Source organism: Ursus americanus, chromosome X (assembly GCF_024610735.1).
Source record: "Ursus americanus isolate L20-20 chromosome X, mUrsAme1.1.p, whole genome shotgun sequence".
Lineage (NCBI taxonomy): Eukaryota > Metazoa > Chordata > Mammalia > Carnivora > Ursidae > Ursus > Ursus americanus.
The window spans coordinates 93,683,863-93,702,367 of NC_142164.1; the positions used below are offsets into that span (position 1 = coordinate 93,683,863).

The 18,505-nt window shown below is 40.2% G+C and overlaps 1 pseudogene; it reads left to right on the forward strand.

Annotated features, from left to right (window-relative positions):
- The first annotated feature begins 5,830 nt into the window (after nt 1–5,830).
- LOC123786637 (poly(A) polymerase alpha-like) lies at nt 5,831–18,045 on the forward strand (annotated as a pseudogene).
- Nucleotides 18,046–18,505: the final 460 nt, after the last annotated feature.

An 18,505-nucleotide genomic window follows, 5' to 3' on the forward strand; every position in this document is an offset into this window, starting at 1 on the left:
TTTCAGTTGGGCAACTGTGCTGCTCTTCACAGCATGACATTCTTTGGGGAAACCACATAAAAATGTACATGTCAGTTGTGTCCTCATCACTGACTATAGATAGAATGACTTGTCCTATTATGCCATCAGATTCCTTAGGAGCCACCTAATGTTACTTGTTAAATTCTCAAAACACAGGCTTAAAGACACAATGCATTTCAATATTTGTTGAAAGGTATTCTGGTATAGTGTTTAAAGCAAATTTGTATTTCATAAATTAATTAAATGAAATCAAAGAGCACAGATCCTAAACCTGGAGTTTGAAGATAAGAATCTTTCTTCACTTAATATTTACTCTCGGGTTTATTTAATATCAGTCTTAAAGTTAGATCTGATATGACATTGCAGACTCATTGTACCTTTCTACATTTTGCTCAGAACTTTAGAGAGCTTGTCAAGAGAGTATTGGGGGTAGTAACAAAGTAGAAAACCAGAGTGAGTGGTTTCATAAGTTAGATCCAAAAAAATCTTCCATCGTACTAATGAAGAAACTCCATTAGTTTCAATACAAGCAAAGTAAAAACTATGAGATTGTATAACATGGTATTTTGCTTCATAAGCATTTGTTTATGTTTCATCTATTTGGAGGAAAGAAGAAGAGCCACCAGTCAGGAGACAGATACACACACACGCATATACACACACACACCCCAGTATATGAACATATATTGATTCTTATAAAGAATAAAATCAGGGATTTTTCACTCTTCATGCTTTCATTTGCAATGTTAAATAGAGTAATGCTAGTTGTAAAGTTGCAAACACTTTAATGTTTTCTCCATTATAACTTTTTCAACACTAAACATGTGTTACCCGAATTGTAATTATTCTAATATCACCTACCTTAAGAGGACTACCAAAGCTATGCTGCTGATAAAATTTTATTCTCTGTAAGAAAATGCAGTACTCATTTCTAAATTGGAGTTTGTACATTTCAACCAGTCCTCAAATAAAGATCAATGGTTTTTAGCTACCCTGGAGAAACTGGCTGATTTGTGAAATGGATACTCCATCTGCAAATTACCAGAGAGCACTTGCACATAGAGATGGAAATAAAGGCTGTTTAAGTAGATAAACAATCAAACAAACAAATGGCAGCTAGAACCTATCACTGCAAAAAGAACAACCAAATCAGGATTCAGGGTCTTCAGGAGATAGGTTCCATCTGCCCTTAGACCCACTGAAAGCCGTTTGCTGTTCTTCTCTGTGCTCAGAGAGGCTGAGTGTACATCACCTGGGCTCCTCTGCACTCTGGCTTCTGCTGGGTTTGGTCAATGGGAGGTGTCCGCAGAAGCTTGGAGGGCAGGAAGAGAGCAAGGTCATGGAATTTGTTCCCATCCCTTCTCTGGGCTAGGGCAATTGTGGCAGTGGCTGTCCCCCTGTAGAGCTACAACTTTTGCCAACAACCCCTCCCTCAAGTCTCCCTCTCTCCACCAGTCGCCAAAACACCTACTTTGGGTGTGATAAAGGCTTCTGTTGTTGCAGGTCCCTCGGTTCCTCAATCATTCCTCTGGGCTTCCCTAATCCTGCCCACACGGCTGCAAATAGCCCTATACTAAACGTAGTCACCTAAAGGATGGTCTTGTCAACCACACTCCTTGTTTCATAACAGAAGAAATTCACCAAACATCGTACAGCTATTGCAAAATTAGGGTTAGAATTTAGGTCTGGACTCCCAGTCTAGGCAGCCACAACATAACCCTCTGCCATATTCCCAGATGGAAGGAGGCCCAGAAGGCGGGGCTATAGCAGTAAGAGGAAAGCCCATGGCACATCCATAATGAGAAAGTGTGAAAGGGCACGAAGAGAGTGCATTGGTATCAACAGTGTTAGAAAGAGGGCTAGGCCCTTTAGAGGTAGATCGATTGCAATCTGCTCATGGAGAAGCACTCATGCAGATTTCATTCCCCCTCCCACAAAGGTCAGCTCACATTCCACCTTCTTTTTGAGGCCTCCCTGGAACTGAAACCACCACGTAAAATTAAATTCCCATAGAATTTATTGCTCGTAATGTTCTGAAGCTCAAGTGAGACAATGCATACTGGAATGCCTTGTAGAAAGTGATAGATTTACAGTGTTATCGATGACAACCATCAATGAAAGATGAGAATCCTTGCTCCCTTGGCATGGTGTTTGTTTGACATGAAAGGAAACATGCAAAAGATGTTACTATCTTAACGTGTAATTAATATTTCTGAACTTTCTTCATAGGGTTCAAATGAAAAAGCTCAGTGAAGAATGAGTAAATAACTTGAACTGACTCAGTTTGGCATCAGAATTTTGGCTTCAATGTCTGTTTAGGTCTTGATTTATATATCTTGACCACAGTCTGTGGTAGACAATTTTTCTTTATATAGCAGAGGATGAGGGGGTCTCAGTAGAGTCTGAGAGGGTCTGTACAATGGACAGGGACATAGTCTTTCTGACTGCCGAATTCGCAGAATGTTAACTAAAACCTTTGTTAAATTGTCCAATGTTGGATGGGTTACATCATCTCCAGCCGATTTTCAACAACCCTCCAATAAAACAGCTAGCACAAAAGATGAGGATTTACTAAATCATATTTTTCAGAGGAATCAGTTGACTCAGAGCTGGGAGAGTCAGTTCTAAGAGAGAAGGAAAACCAATCCTTCCCTGAGCTATACTTAATATAAAAGCAGCCAGAGAATACTTGGAAACCAGGTCTCACAAGGAACATGTGGCTTCCAAAGCCTGATAAGGGTGCCAGGATCTCTCAAAGCAATAAAACCTTAACAGTCACCAGAAGTCAGACATCCACTTTTTCATCCAAGCTGAGGATGCTGAAACAGTTCAGAGAAACAGTCTGAATGGGGAAGAATGAAGCTCCAGTCTCAATGAAGTTCAATTTCCCCTTGAGAACCTCAAGAAGAACTACCGGCTGCAGAGGCAGCCAACTCAGCCCCCCTCACCCCCGATGGACCCTGAGGAAATTCTGCCCGTTAATATTCACTGAACAGCATTGGATGCAGCACCATCTGCAAGGTGCTCTCAGGAAACAGATTTCTTACGTGGAAGACATAGCTCTAGATCTCTCGAGTACCTGCCACTAGCCACAGAACCACCCCAGGCCACGCTGCAGAGAGCATGGTCAGGCGGTTCGCAGAGAGGATGGGAGAGCGGCAGTTGCCGTGGGTGCCACGTGGGCTCAGCTGCCACCAGCAAGCAGACAGACAGACATATGCACCATGGCACTTGTGGACAAAGCTGTTTGTTTTCATAAACTTAAATCTGCAGCAACATCAGCATGTTTGGAAGAAAGCGGATAGGTGTGTCCAGGCACTTCTGACTTAGAAGAGATAAAAAATTATTCACTTTTATTGAAAGGACCATCAAAGAAGCAACACTGATTCTGACTTGAATAAGGAAGTGGAAGAGTTTGGTTCAGAGGAGGACTTTTAGGGGAGTCCATCTTCATTTAACTTGGGTTGCTGTTATGGTCAAATGCTGGGGAAGAGCTCTTTGAAGTTGGGCCACAGGCACAGGCAGTAGTCCTTGGAACACTGGCCCTAGGTTATAAGTTAAGAAAATATTTGCCTTTGGAGCAACACAGATCAGGCGAATTTTCCAGGCTGTTAGGAGACCATTTGACCATTTGCCTGCTGACCATATGGTAACCTTTTGTCGTTTTTAGAAGGGTGAGGTCAGGGATCTTAGCGGCCCACCACCACCCAGACTGATTCTCCCCAGGAGCTTGATACCATGAGAATACATCTGACCTCGGGGCATAAGTGGACATCACCAGATCTCAAGAAGCACTTCATAAATGGTTTACCCTGCAGACTTTCAAGTCAGGAAACACTGTTGCCCGAACCTCTTATGTGCCACCTCTGGACTTTTCATTGGCAATAACACTCTGAAGGGGCTATCTGGACTCTAGCTGCGTCTCTCCTCAGCTTGCCTGGTGGGTGAGCGCCCTCCTGTACACATGTCTGTTATTGCCCTGGAAAGTAACACCATAACTCTGAGTCTGTCTCCCCGGTAAGAATCCCAGTTTCTTTAGGGGGATGTGTATTTAAGCCTTATTGACATGTAGCATTCTCAATACAGACTTAGAGCATAGAAAAATGAAATATTTATAGAAGAAAGAAAGAATACGAAGGAGGGAAGGAAGAGAGAAGGGAAAATTACAGAATTATAAGTAATAATTGTCACCGTCTTTGAATCCTCAGTATACAATAGCAATGATCTTGCTTGCTTAATAAATATTTTCTCATGAAATTCTCAGAGAAACTCTAAGGTATCATCGTCTCTCTCTTAGTAGAGAAAACTAACCTCAAAAGAGTTAAGCTTACCTCAACTCCCAGAAAGGAAAAGTGGTAAAATCCACATCTGAAGCCAGTTTGACTAACTCCAAATCTTGTGCTCTTCCCTACCAAGTCCAGGAAACACGAGAGCCCAGAGAATTTGAGGATCTTACCCGATCCCATAACTAGTTAGTGGGGAGTAGTGGAAGACTCCTGATTCTAGCTATTAAAAGCTCTTTAAAGTCAAGTGACAGAAACCATATCAAGCTCAGTTAAACCAAAATTGTGCTCTTTAAGTGTTTCACAGATCACAGGAAAAAAAGATGATGTTCTGGGCCTCAGGAGCCACTGCAAAGCACAGACTGGAACCAAGGCTGAGAAAGTCACTGGGAGCATTCATGTCACTTCTTGATTCCTCTGCACATTTGCTTCATTCCTCCTTGGAGAGGAGCATTCTCTGCTTCTCAGTTACATAGTGGAAAAATCGCTGTCTCACAGTCCCTGAACAGAATGACTCAGACACGCCCACAGAAAAAGCCTTAGTTTAGTCCCAATCCAGAGTTTGTGGAAGAGCATTTGATCGTCCTAGACAGGTCTAGATGTCCACCCTGGTCCAAATGCTGCAGGCAGAGGGGTAAAGTCATGAACTTCTATGAGGATTGAGAGCGACTCACCTGGGTCTATAATCCTGTGGATTCAAGGATAGGTTGAGTCCTAGATTAGGGAGAATAACAGTAACGTGGAGAGACACTCTCAAATTATCTACTGTACTTGTTCAAACTTCTTACTGCTCCAATTGTTTTTCAATCCTGTATTAAAGGATCATTAAACTAAATTTAGAGTTTTTTACTCTATGAACACATTTTACTTTAAGGAGTTTTGCTTATAGTGAAGAAAAATGGTTAATTTTTTATTACTCTACAGAAAAAAATTTGAAAATGTATTGTTTTACGATGGTTTTCAAAATCTTGAAATTCCAAATTCAAATTCAAAATCCTTGAAAAAGAGCAAGCTACTGGTACAGGCAACACATACTATACCTTATCTAAAATAGAAAAACAAAAGCAAAATATTAAATTCAAAAAGCTTAGATGCCACTGAAATTTCTGAATTATTTTTCTGGAAGTTTCAGAAATGACCAGAGTATCAAACACTAAATACATGCTAGTCTTGCCCAAATGAAAAACTTAGTTCATGTAACTACTCAGCTCTCCTAGCTAATGCATAGATTTGTCTCATCTGCAAGAATAAAATTTTCTTAGTATGTATTATAGGTTCTTTAATACATGTAGTTTTCATATATTATTTTATATGTGTGTATATCCATTTGAAAATAAAATGAATACCCACTCTTAGGTATTTTCCCAAGAGGAATGAAAACATGTTCACACAAAGACTTATACACAAATGTTCCTAACAGCTTTGTTCATAACAGCTCAAAATGGAAATTACCTAAATGTCTTCCCATTGGTGAATGAAAAACTAAAAATTATATGTCAGACAATGGAATACTACTCAGAGTTAACATGGACCAAGCTACTGGTACAGGCAACAATATGAAAGAATTTGAAATGCCTTATGCTTCGTAAGTGAAGAATGTTGGGCACGAAAAGCTAACATACTGTGCAATTCTATTATAGGGCAAGATTCTGGAAAAGGCAAAACTATAGGAACAGAAATCAGATCAGTGTTGGGGATTCAGAAGGGGATTGATTACAAAGGGGCATGAAGAAACTTTAGGGAAATGTTCTATATTATTATTATGGTGATGGGTACATGTCTGTTTATATTTGTCAAAATTAATTAAACTGTGCACCCCAAAATGGTGAATTCTAATGTACCTATATTACACCTCAGGGGTGGCTGGGTGGGTCAGTCAGTTAAGCGTCTGACTCTAGGCTATGCCTCATGTTGTGGTTTCATGGGTAGTGAGATCGAGCCCCTCTGTGCTCAGCAGGGAGTTTGCCTGAAGATTTTCGCCATCTGCCTCTCCCCCAATGTGCTGCTCTCTTACACTCTCTCTCTCTCAACTAAATAAATAAATCTTTAAAAAAATAAATTATACCTCAGTAAATTTGACTCTAAAAAATAAAAGATATATATACTTACGGTAGATAATGAATACAGCATACAAATGTTCTCTTAAATCCACAAAAACTGGTTTTATTTATATAACATATATTTAAAAATTGAACTGTGTTCTGGAATCTCCTGATTATTCCTTACTTTAATTAAAAATAATACTTTTTGATGGATTGAACAGTGATGTTGTGTGATCAACCCATTCAAAACCTAAGTAATGTAGGAAAACATTGCAGTTTTGTTCTTTTTTTATTAAAAGCCAACATGCATATACTCCCCAAATACATACATACAAGCCCAGGAAGCATATCAGGAAATTCCAGAGAGCCCTGGTTTCATCTGACATTTAGATATCTAATTTATCATAGCACATTCTGAAAACTAAGTGCATTGCCATTTAATCAATGTGAGGTTACTGGGACCTTGTAAAATGGAAAAAATCAATTCAATCATTGACTAGGTCATTCTGGCCTTTCCTTTATAGAACATTTCTTCATTTACAATTTTCAAAGGAATAGGATTCTTAGGTGCTCCAGATGATAAGTTTAAAACTTAACTCAGTCTTGTAGAAAGAATCAAGTGAAGGCAAACAACAAAGTGAAGGAATCCGATCATGAAGAAAGCGAATTCCTAGGGACAGCTCCAAAGTAGGAGATGAGAATCTTATTCTTGATGAGAAACTTAGGAGTAGAAAAGGTTCTTCATTCACGGGTGCTAGGAGTTGGGCCAAAACTTTTAAGGCTCCCTCACATCCTGGAGTCCAGCTGTGGTTGTTAGGGAGAACAGTTGCCTGGGTGATATACTGTGAGGACACCCACATCCTCAGTTGCATGACCGCCGGGACCAATGCTTCCTAATAGCAGGGCTCGGCATACAGGCATACATGATTTCTTTCCCTTGTCAGGTCGGGACTTGAGGCATCCTTATGAGCACCACTGTGCTTTTCTGTAGCCCTGGGACCATCTCAAAGGCCAATTTTTCTAGGAAGTGCTGGAGTCAGCAGAATGAAGCACCTGAAGGAAAGTCCTCTGGCATAACAAGAACGAGGAGATGGCTTTGGGTTCTAGATGCTTTGTTGGGGCTACCGTCTTTTTAAATATCAAGGGCTCATCCAGTGAGGAGACACGCAAACAAGAAATGAGCATCAGGTTTCCTGGCCCTGGCCCCGGCTCCAGCTCTGGGGGCCCACCTACCTGCATGCCAGTCTTCCCAAGAGAGACAGGCTGGCAACTAAGATAGAAACAGGAGGAAAGAACCGGATACTTGCAGCATACATGCTACGGTTGTGTTTGTTGTTCTCCCTCCAAAATGGACTTTTATGGTGTTCATTAGTATGTACAATTTTTTAAAAGATCCTTTTACTGGCAAAGGGTAGAGAAGTTCTCAATTAAAATGCAGGGATATGGGTAATTTGAAATTGGACCTGACAGCAGAATGCCATACTAACCTAAGGCAGTTCTAAAGATTACCTCTCTTTTCTTTGTCCTGGGAAGTGTGCTTTTCCTCAAGCTATCCTCGCTTCTCTTTGGTCTATTCCATTCCCTTTCCTTTTCTCAAACAACTGATATTCTCTATTTATTCATAGGTTTTCATCCCTCTTAATTTTAACCTGGACCTTTATACCAAATTCATTCTCCTCTGTAGTCAGTGTCATGTGGTGATTAAGAGAAGAGGTTCTGGAATCACATAGACCTTGGGTTGAACTGTGGCCCCAGCAGTCATTGCATGGTCAAGTGACTTACCTTCCTGCAAATTAAGAAGAATGCCTGGGTCACAGAGCCATTATGGAAATGTAAAGGATAGCCCATGGAAGGTGCTAGGTAGCATCAGGCACATGGTAGGGACCTGGTAATTGTTAGCTTTTTATATTCTCATTTCATCCCTTCAGCTTCTGCCTCCAGTTCTGAACTGTAAATTATTTCTGACTCTCTGTGTTCAAGTCCCTAAGAAAGAAAATCGGGTTGGCATAAATATCTTTTCAAATCACACGGCTACAGGGCTGCCCATGGTTTAATGAGTGAGTCTGCAGTCAGATACCCTCTCCTGACCACCTTCCCAGAGCCTGGACATGAGCTTAGGTTACAAAACCTGCTCTCAAGGCAGCAGAGGCTCTGGGGAAGACAGTGTCCTGAAGTAGAGGTAGACTAGGTCGGTACTGATTAGCATCCCAGAGTTTGTTTATACGTGTTTGCAATATTGAACCAATGTCCCTTTATATCAGAAATGACCATGGGAAATGCTTGTTATTGGTTTTTATGAGTTTGGCTGGTAGTGTACATCTGTCTTTTACTTAAGCCTACTTACTTGGAGAACTTCTGTTGTTGTTTGATTAAGGTCATCAGTACAATAAAAATAATTAATTCAAAGGCGATTCTAGAAATACAAAATAAAACTGTTTCCATTAACCTGCCTTCACAGCAATCAGTCTCTGACATGGCAGTGGGCGGGGTAAACCTAACTCTTATCTGCCATTGCCTGTGTGATGAGTATTTTCCTGAAGGTAAATTAGCTTCACATAGCAGGCAGGCATGCCAGAAAACATCCACATAAACCTACTAGAAAGGGGTTTGGGGAGATCAAATTCAAATGAAATCATCTGTGCAGAGAGCTCTGCGAAGCTGATGAGTATGTTATTTACAGGCCAATTCCGTGAGGTTTGCTGGCTGAGTAATTAGGACAATAGCTGCTCTGGCCTCTCGCCCCCCTCTGACTCAGCTGACACAATTCATCCACTCAGTCGAACAGACCAGTTCTCCACTACTCTTTGAACCAAGCACAACACTGTCTATTGTAGGGCATAACTTTATTGCCAAATTATTGTCAACTTTGGCACAACGATTTATTTCTTCTTTGTTCATTTCATTTTAAAACTACTAGGAGATAACTTTTGTAACTCAGTTGTTAAAGACAGCAAGACACTAGAGTCAGATTCCATTGATTCATTCACCTATTCGTTTAGCAGGTATTTTCCAAGGACCTACTTATGCTAGACCTTGTTTCAAGTACTTGAGATCATTCATAGACAAGATAAAAAAAAATCCTACCTTAATAAAGCTTACCTTCTATGAAGATAGAAAAATAAACAAGATAAATAAGTACAATGTATGGTATGATGGAGAGTGATAACAAATGGCTTTAAAAAAAAGAGTGGTAAAGGAAATACCTTTGTTATTTTTAAGGTAGAGGGGTAGATATAACATTCATAAGACTGGAAAACATCCCATGAGTGTCTCACTTCTATATCCTCAAGTTCTGAAAGTAACATTGGGAAAACCTCTCACATGGACCAACCCATCTGCAGGTAACAACACCCCACTGGCCTATAGCCTCAGGTAGAACAGAAGTCAGGGGCCTCAAACCAGCCAAATCCACCAGAGGAAGTAAATTCTACTGAAGATGAGGGGAAAAGATGGGTAAGGCCACAGAGCAGATAAAAGCAAGGAAGAGATCTAGAAACTTAGTAATCAGAAGAGGAAGAAATGTCAGGCATGTATTAAGAATAAGGCCAGAGAAGAGGGCAGGCAAAGCTGGAAACAGTATCGTACTAGGAGCTCAGAGATGGGTAGGGGTAATTGAGAACCAGACTCCCAGACAGGATCACAGTAATAGGAGACAGAATCCAGGCAAAGAGCTTGAGAAGCATATTATTGCAACTCAGCAAAATTAACCTCAACTCTAAATCAACAGTCACTCGCAACCAGGAGCTTTGAAAAACAACTTCTAGGAGCAGAAGTCAACTCATCCTGTCTGTCTGTGCCTACAGGTAAAAGGAAGGGAATGTAGCTATGATAGTAATTTCAGGGGCACTATTTAAAGTACTTCACAACCAGTATTACAGTGTAGTGTCCAGGAAAAATGGAGACAGGTCCTAATACTGAAGAGGGTCCTGGAAAGCAGTTCTAGAAATTCCCCTGTAGTTGCTGAATGGATCATATGGTGGTGAAGGGGGAATGTGTACGGCAATGACAGAGGAGGTCTGAGAAGTGGTTGATGATCCACTGGTACTCAAACACCTCAATGTATTAATATAGTTTGCCCACTGCTCAGCTACTGGATCTTAAATTCAGGGCAGCTAAATCCTTAGATCCTTAATCCTAAGGATCCTAAATCCTTAAATCTTTAGATCCTAGCAGGGCAGCTTTGATGACAAAATACAGCTTTTCCCATTAATAACATTTCGGCCCAGGTGAGGAGCCCAGCATAGTTACTAAGATACAGAGAATCAGCTAAGCTACTTACAGGCTGTGTCTATGGCACGGTCCTTATTCTTCAAGATGTGGCTCTCCAGCAGCAAAATGGGGGTGATGGCACCTACCTCCCAGGGGTGTTGTGACGATCAAAGGAAATGGGAAAGTGCTCAGCGTAGTGACTACACGTAGAAATTGTGCAGTAATCACTGGAATATAATGTTACACTGGGAGGGACCCAGGTAAGGTCTCATCCAATCCTTCGTTGTCCACGTGAGAAACTTCACGTCCAGGGATGTTGTCACTTCCTCATGGTTACCCAATAGTGAATCAGGAGCTCAAGAGTTCAAGAGGTACGCAGGCTTCCCGTTTCCCCGTTGATCGTTCTTCATTCTACATTACACGGTATCTCCTTGATCCCTTGCAAATCATTTACAGTACCTTTGCCCCTCTGGTGCGTTAATAAGGTATGTGTTCACGTTAATAACTTTTTGCCACAGAACACGTAGTAGGCAAGAGGGGAAAGTAAACATGAAATGAGGTTTTACGCAGAAAGGATAAAACCTATGGAGATATGCCTATTGAAGGGACTTGGAGTGTGGTGTGAAGGGTTCTGACGACAATAGCACACGTTTCGGAGAGGCCGTGAACTCCTTTCAGGAAGGATTAGGCAGCATGATGCTGTTTTCACTTACTGCCCTCACAAATAGTTCCCAGCTCTTCTCCGACTTGACTCTCCAGAAGCTCAGGTCGAGGAGTATCTTGACAGAACACAGTCTTGCCTTGAGAACCGCTGCCGTGGAGTCCTCTATGAGTCTGCATTTCTCCACTGGCTGCTTCAAGAGGAAGTGGGTAAGCAGCGATGCTAAGTGCACAGCCCCGGCACGAAGAGTGCTTTCGCCACATTGGTCCACTCCTGACTGCTGGGCACAGCAAACTCCCGCTTAAAGAAAACTGCCTAATATGTCGCCCTACTCCCTGCTTTTCCTCTAATTATGCGACATCAGTAAATGGGTTTGTGTGTGGAGAAAGCAAAGGAAACGAGCATCAGGCCTGGGTTTTGGCCGCCCTCCCTTTCCCTGCCTGCAGCCTAATCTATAAATCTGTAAATGAGCAGCTGCATTGATAGAAGTTGAGATATGGTTCTCTGGTTCACTGGTGTCTGTGTTGTGTGTGCATGTGATTTTGCCATAAACAGAAACCCTTAATAGTTACTGAGGCAGCATGTCTACCTTCCAAGAAGCAGAAGAATCAGTCACAATCTGTCAGAAAACAACTGTTTGCCAAAGAACTCCTCCAGAAGCACTAACCTTTGTTTAATATATTATTGATTTTCTAAACTGTTAAGTATGGTTTATAATGGCAATAACCCACATGATACCACTCATTACATCAGTTAATACCTAGTTTATTAGAACATTAACTTTTGCCACAGGCAATTAACTGACAAACTCTGTGTGTGTGTGTATGTGTGTGTGTGTGTGTGTGTGTGTGTGTGTGTGTGTGGCAGAGGGGGGTGGTGTGGGGTGGAGAGAGACCTATAATGAGAGATTTCCAAGTGAACATTACTTCAATATTTTTAAATGGCTTGTGGGAGCTCAGCAGTGGAGCCCAAAATCTTCTTGTCATTACCTTTTCTTCCCAGAAGAAACAGGCCAGTACTATGCACATATGGAGCCCCCCACTGACATTAGTAAGCTAATCCATAATTAGCTATTGGAAATCATGTGAATAATTAATTAAATGTCACTATTCATGGCAAGATGTGTGTGGGTGTGCGCAGGTGGAGAATTCGAGAGTAGAATAACTAAGAGTTCTAAACAATGTGAAAACATTAGTGCCGCCCCATTATTGGTGCAAGGTAAGATTTATACTTATTCCTTTACAGGGAGGTAGCATGACAAAAGGAAAGTTCTTTATATTTTACTGCATCCTCGACTTAGTATATTTCCATGAAATAATGCTGCCTACCCTATCTATACTCATACATTTTTTTTTCCTAAGGCTTTTTATGAGAAATGTTTAAGATTCTCAGTAATCTATATATGAAAACATCAATGTGCCTAAAGAAGAGGCCTTGCTATTTTGGGGGATTTTTGGGGTTTTTTTTAAAGTTTTTATTTATTTAAGTAATCTCTACACCCAACATGGGGCTCAAACTCACAACCCTGAGATCAGGAGTTGCATGCTCTTCTGACTGAGCCAGCCCGGCCCCCCGATATTTTTGTTTTTAAAAAAGTTTAAAAACTGGTATTTAGAGGAGACTAGACTTCCAGAATGGTGGAGTAAGGAGATTGGCTAATCCTCTACCTCAACACACAATCACACAACTGGACAAAATTGTCAAAACAGTTAAATTCCAACATTGGAAATTGACCAAAGGCATACAGGATTCTGAGAAGTTGGAAAAACTGCTGAAATTCAGGCTTCAGGTATGAATAGTGTCGGTCTATGGCATTTTTAGCTGTACCTGCTCCCTTTTCCCCCTGCACCTGACTAAGCTTATTTTGGATGGTGGTTCTACTAAGGTGGGAAAGCCATGAAAATCAGGAGTTTTACTGCCAGTGGAAGCTGACCTGATCTGGTAACCCACGTGCAGGGACTTTGTCTGAAACAATAGCTATTTTGGTGGCAAACAATCAAGGAAGGCCAACATCACAGCTGTCTGAGTTGTGATAGTGGATGGAGTAATTTACAATACAACCCAGCAAATTCACTCCAAGTGTTTACCCAAAAGATATAAACACATATGTCCACACAGAGACTTAAATGTAAATGTTCATAGCAGCATTGTATGTAATAGTAAAAAACTAAAGATAACCCAAATGTTCACCGATTGATAAATGTATAAACAAAACTTGGTATACACGAGAAACAGATTATTCAGCAACAAAAAAGTAGTTACTGCTACATGCTACAACAGAGATGAGTCTTAGAAAAAATAGCTAAGTGCAAGAAGCCAATACAAAAGACCACGTATTAAATAATTTCACTTATATGAAATATCCAGAAAAGGCAAATCTATAGAGACAGAAAACAGATTAGTCTTTGCCAAGGACCGAGGATAGGACAGTGGAGTGAATTTCAACAAGAAAATGGGAATATTTCAGATTATGGTTATGGTTGCACAACTCTATAATTTACTAAAAAACAATTGTACTCTTAAAATGGGTGGATTGTATGGTATGTAAGTGTACCTCAAAAAAGTTCTTAAAATTGGTATTTTATAGAGTATGAAAATATGAGTAAGGATGTTAGCACTAACACAGAATAATCATTAGCTCTATTATAATAATCTAGCTTCTCTTAAAGTATGAAGCATCTTGAAATAGCATTATAAGATTCTAAGCAAGTTTTATAAAGCAAGTGTCTTATTGCTTCATAATATACTAAAATAGAAAATTCTAAGAGCCCCATTATTTTCCTTGCTATATCTGAAGAAATTTTCCCATTCAGAAATGGTTTCATAAATCATGCTAATAATAATTTCAGATAGTTATAAGAGAATATGTTCTGAAATTACAACATGTGTTATAATAAACTACATACAAAAAAAAAGCCCGCAGGAATTGCTCCATATTCCAGCTATTGAAACAGAGAAAAATAATTGCTAATAATTTACTCTGGCATTAGCTTGGCACTAGACAATGCTCTGAACAAAAGAATGAATACCATTTCAGATAGTATCTACCAAGGTCCTCTGAGATTAATGTAATTGTCAATTTTTAAACTAATTGAGGAAGCTGAGACCATTGTCCTTATGTTCCTTTATGGAGTTTCATTGCTAGAGATTGATCAGAAGCTCAGTTTTATATTTTGTTAGAATAACAGCAACTCAATAAAATGGTCATTTTGTGCTGAAAAGATTTTTCCTGGGAAGTAGGAGGTAACATAATGGCCAATATTCTTTCTCTCTCTTCAAATTTAAAATGTTGGGAAGGCCATTTCCACCTATGAAAGTTCCATCACAGATACATGGGTGCATACACATATATGAATATATACATATAACATATGCAAATATTTCAGTAAATAATATTACCTAGTGTCAATGGAGATGTGGGAAATTTGATAATACCGTGTGTTGCTACTGACATTGCCAAATAGAAAACAATCTGTCAGTGTGCATCTTGAAACATGAAAATCTTCATGCCTGTGACTAGTAATTCAGTTTCAGAGAGTCTATCCAAATATCCTGCTACTTGGGCGCTGCTTGAATCCAATAGTCTTTTGGGTCCAGAGTATATGTGTGGATATGAGAAAGAACAATCTGACTCAAAGAACCTTAAATATTTGCTCATTTCAGAGTGCTTGCCTGCATCATGATAAAAGAATTAACAAAGACTAATAGCATAAATCTCTTTTCCCCTCTGACACATTTTCCACAAAGCCCTCCCAATTGTTTCATCGTGATGTCAATCTATATCCCATGTGAATTAATAGAGTTATTAGCAAAAGATCTGGGCAGAATGAGTCTGAAATTGTGACCCTTGAGGCTAATGTAGAAACATTGTCACTTCAGGTCCCGTTTGGTAAGGTTTTATTGTTTTAAGGCTTTGGGCACCTCATGACCTACAGTACGTGCCAAGGAGCATGTGCAGAGCCTTCATTTGGGTCCCTAAGTTTCTGATAGCTTTGTAGCAAGCATATCATTTATGTCACAGGATAATAAATGCAGTTCTTCCCGTAGGCTCAGAAAGAGGCCACAAAGGCTGAGAAGAGAACAATAGTTGCCTGGTAACCATGAGATCTAAGCCAAGGAGCTGGCTCATCTATGCAGGATTTGCAAAGGGGGTGGCCCAATGCTGAGTGTTACACAATTAACAGATCACCTATCTCCAGTTCAGATAAGAGGGTGAGATTAAAAAGTCAAGACAGTTAATTTCATTTTTGTTGGCTTGTTTTGGTTTTGTTTTGCTTTATAATTCTTACTAAAGTATTATATCCAAAAGAAAAGTGCATGTATTATAAGTGTTCAGCTCAATAAAATCTTATGAAACTAAATGTGCCCAGAATGCTAGCACCAGATCAGGAAACAGAATATTACCAGCACCACAGATCCCTCCTTCAAGCTTCTTCCAGCCAATCACCTTACCATTCTTGACTGTTAACATAAATAGAGTAATTTGACCTATGTTAAGGATTTTATATAGTGTCATACAGTATATATACTCTTGTGCCTAGCTTCATCTGCTCAATATTGTGTTTTTGATATATTGGTGTGTGCTGTCGTGTATGTATGTAGAACATAAAGCTTCTATGAACATACTTTTGTTGAACATATGCATGCATGTCTTCTAGATATATGCCTCAAGAGTGGAATTGCTAGGTCATAGAGACTAGATATGTTTGGCTAGAGTATATAACGTCAAGGCATTTTCTAGTTGTTATACCAATTTATACGTCCACCAGTAGTATATGAGAGTTCCAGTGGCTCCCCATCTTTACTAACACTTGGTGTTTTCTTTTTCATTTTACCCACTCTGGTGGGACTGTAGGGGGGTGTAACGGTGAGAGAATTTATTTCAAGAAATATTTAATTGTGCTGTGCTTCACCTTCCCTCAACCTGAGTGAAAGGAGCTTTGAGATCTATTAGAAAATCTGTGTGTTTCCAAGAGCTCAAGGAACAAGAGGACAAACTCTGACTTCTGCCTACTAATTCTAAAGGCAAGCTCTGTGGCTGGTACTGCGCCTCACTGGTGGCAGAGTGGAGAGGGCTGCCCTGGGAGCCAGCTCTTCTTCCAACAAAGGTTGAGCAGAAGTGCAGGTTCCTGGGGACCAAATATGAACTTGAAAAAAGGGATCCAATCTAGGTTTTATCAATCTTAACTCTGACCCAGATGACTGATCGGAGATACGCAGGGACCCCAATTACAAATAGCTGAAAGCCCAGAGGCCGAGGGTGAAGTTGGATACAGCCAGCCAGAAAAAAGGCATTCCTCCCACCAAGGAGTTGCAGTGGTAGGTCTCCAATAGAAATATTGCTAAAGACCCTGTAAATGTACCCCTTGGGAAGGAAAGAGGCATCACTGGAAAAATACTATCACCAAAGTGCCCCAAGATCAGATTCCAACTGGTCTAGTCACTTAAGCTCATGATGTCCTTTTCACCATTGCCCTGGGGTCAGCCATATAGTAATCAGCAAACAACGAAGAGAAGACATTACTAGTTCCTGTCCTTTCCTGTTAGAGGCTTCTAATACTCAAGAAACTCTGTGCTGAGGAGGGAGAAAACTTTAACTTCAAATAAGTTTGGCAGTTGAAATACCACTACATGAGATTGGAGTTAAGTCATTATGAGATGAAATTGAACTTGTCAGTGCTTTAAAGAGATTGAATTTTTTAAAATTATTGTTTAGGAGGGACTGGAAAAACTAGAGGGCATGTCAGGAATTCCATCCAGGGGCAGGGAGAAAAGTGATCCACAGTAAGAATTAAAGGAGGTTGAAAAAGAATACAAAAGAATTTCATATAATAGAGGTGATTGACTTAGTGTCTAAAAAACCAAAAAACTCTGATAACCTCAATGTTACTTTCCCCTATGATACTCAGTCTTCCACAGATACAATTTATAGGCATGCAGTAAGTAGCAAATTATTTGAAGTTTATGTGAAAATTGCTGTAGCGTGTGTACAAACAAATCAACTCCAACAACTACCTAATCATGTGCCTCAGAAAAGGTAAAATTATTCAACAGAAGGTGTCAGATTGATATGTCTGAGTGACCGCAGCCTCTACTACTTCATGCCTATGCCTTAACCTACTAGTACTCTGAAGACGGGTCCACTGACTTGTTCTGACAACTCCTGGGACAGTAACAGTCCTGCTCCAATTGTAACAGCAACATGCATGACCAACATTCAGGCTAGTGAAGTTTCTGTGTCACAGGTAAATTCCAGTGAAAGTTCAGGGGGTACATCACATATAAGCATGTCTCAAACCGCCACACAACCAACCATTTCTCCACGACCAAAGCCTACAGTCCCTAGAGTCCATTCTTCAACATGCCTTGTAAACCAGCCACCTAGACCTTCAGGGAATGTAGTAGCAAAATGAACTAATCCTATAGTAGGAGTCAAGAGGACATCCTCACCAAATAAGGAAGAGTGTCCCAAGAAAACCAAAACAGAAGGGAATAAAACAAGTAAAGAAGCTAACAGTCTTGTTTTGAGTGGACATGAGAAAACAGAAATAAATGAACAACTTTATATGAAGAAAATGACAGCTCAACTAGAAACTAAGGGGCTTCTCTGTTGGCCCCTCAGAAAACACCTAGTATGGACCTTTCCAATATCCTCCGTGAGACTGCAAATCCTATTCCTACTCTCAAGGATTCAATAAAACTGAGATTTACCTGTCAACAACTTCAGGAATCCATAAGCAGTATCTGCCAACTCAGCCTGTTGTCTTCAAGCGCTAAAAAGGAGAACAGAGTGGACAAGGTTAACATGACTGAAAAAGAAAATGTTTAGGTTTATTTGGTGACCTCCCTCACTGGCCTAATTCACGTTTGTTCAAAAGTCCTAATTAGTAAGTACAGAGGCAGGAATGCTATTACTAATTTGCTAACAACAGTATATGAAGGATGTCAGATATTGATAAACTTAGTTACTCTTTCTTAATCTGGACAAAGAAAACTAACAGATTTTTCCAAACATGTTTTATGAATCCTCCATTGGGCTCTATACTATCATATATGCACTCCTCATGCTAAATTGCAATTATTCAAGCTCTTCCTCTTTCTCTTTTAAATTTTTTAAAGATTTGATTTGTTTATTTATTTAAGACAGAGAGAGAGAGCAAGAGCAAGAGCGAGAGAGAGAGAGAGAGAGAGAGTGCACAAGCAGGGGGAGGGACAAAGGGAGGGAGAGAAGCAGACTCCCCACCAAGCAGGGAGCCTGCCGGGGCTCCATCCCAGTACCCTGAGATCAT